Source organism: Fulmarus glacialis, unplaced genomic scaffold (genome assembly GCF_000690835.1).
Source record: "Fulmarus glacialis isolate BGI_N327 unplaced genomic scaffold, ASM69083v1 scaffold32271, whole genome shotgun sequence".
In the NCBI taxonomy this organism is placed as follows: Eukaryota; Metazoa; Chordata; class Aves; order Procellariiformes; family Procellariidae; genus Fulmarus; species Fulmarus glacialis.
The window spans coordinates 1828-3546 of record NW_009195195.1 but is presented as its reverse complement, the minus strand read 5'-3'; positions in this window follow the sequence as shown (position 1 = coordinate 3546).

Genomic DNA, 1719 nt, shown 5'->3' with positions numbered 1-1719 from the left:
CCCCTGCCTGCACGCCCGGATCCATCGGAGTAGCGCTGGGAGCCCTGCACTGGCCGTGCTGCTCTGCTGCTGCTCCTCAAGCCTGATGCGTAGGGTATGAGGTGGGGACGGAATTATCAGGGCTGAGAGGGCCATGTCCCCCTCACCACGAGCCGGGAGGGAGGAGGGCTTGTGTGGAGCAGGGCTGTTTAATCAGGAGCTAGATGTCCTCTGAAAAATGGTGTTGGAAGGAGGGTCTGTGCTCTGGGACTCATGACCTTTGAGGACTTTCTCAGACTTTTCTCTCTCACCATGAGGGCTGGAAGTTTCCCATACCTGGCCCCAGACCTGAGACGGCTGGCAGAAGTGTTGCTCTGCAAACACCCCCTTTCTTGCACTTTTTTTCCTTAGGTATTTGGTACTGGCTGCTCTCGGGCACGGGAGCTTGGGTTGAGCAAGTCGAATCTGGACTAGCAGTTCTCAGAGATCTTACGTGATTTTGCTGCTTGGCAGAAGCAGGCTCTTAGAAGGTGTCTGGAGCTGTGGCTGGGTTTTGCCTGGGATTGCTTTACTTGCCTGGCACCGTGCTCGCTTCCCAGTGAGCCGGGAGGGGGGGGAAGCAGAGCCCCATCAAAGAGCAGAGAGCGCCTTGTGAGAGCTCCGAGTAACCTTAAATAAAAACAAGGGACTTTGAGCATCCACGTGACTAAGAAAAGCCACCTGGTGCATTCACAAGAGGCTGATTAACTTGGTAAATCCCTTCCTAGAAGTTGAAGTGACAAAACCCCTATCACCTCCCCAGGGGAAGTGGGAGCTGCCCGGGATGCTGATGCCAGGAAGGGCCCCTCACACCATCCCTTTTTGTATCGTGAAGGGAATCTGCCTTGTCCAAATATAACAGTTCAACAGTAAGTGCCTGGCGGGTGCCCCGAGGAGGAGCCAGAGGACAGCCGCTCCCTCTGCCTTGCTTCAGGGTAGGAGTGTCCCCCGGGAACACCCCACATCAGCCACGGAAAGGTGAATCAAAGGCTGCTTTTACTCACTTGTGGCTTTACCAGAACAGCTGCTGTGATTCCAGCTCGGAAAATAAACCGTGTCCTAATAAACAGTGATTCACATTGCCTGGAGTTAAAAATAAGGTCCTGTCGGCTGGGAACACAAGCGCTCTCTTCCCCGGGGCAGATCCCAGGGCTGCCACGGGTTTCTCTGTCACTTGCCCCCATCCTTTTCCCCATCTTCCTCTGGAGATGTTTGGGTTTGCTCCGGTGTGGCCGCATCCTGCACACAGAGCAGGATGTGTGCTGGGCACATAGAGCCTGAGTGCTGCTGGGAGCACAGCTGCCTGCGTTGCTCCTCTCCAGGTTTATTAGAATAGAATAGGTGCTTTGTCCATTCCTCGCTTTCACTGGGATTTTTTCCGGTGCTGGCAGAGCTCGGACAAGCCCTGGCTGCTCTCATCCTGCTCAGCCTCCATTTTAGCCTCCGTTTTCCTCAGCCCAGGGGTACTGGCCCCAGCCCCTTCCTGGCACTGGTGCTGTCACGCAGGGAGGTGCTGGACGCCGACCCGGCCCCGGTTCCCGGCACTGGCTCCCCAGCAGCAGCACTGCAGGAAGGAACTGGGGTGGGGGCCAGCAGTGCTGGGGGCCGGGTCCCCTCTCGTCCAGGGACAGAGCACCCCGGCCTGCGGGTCCTGGGCCAAATGCCACAGCTTTGTCCCCGCTGGAGCTTCCCGAGTCCCTG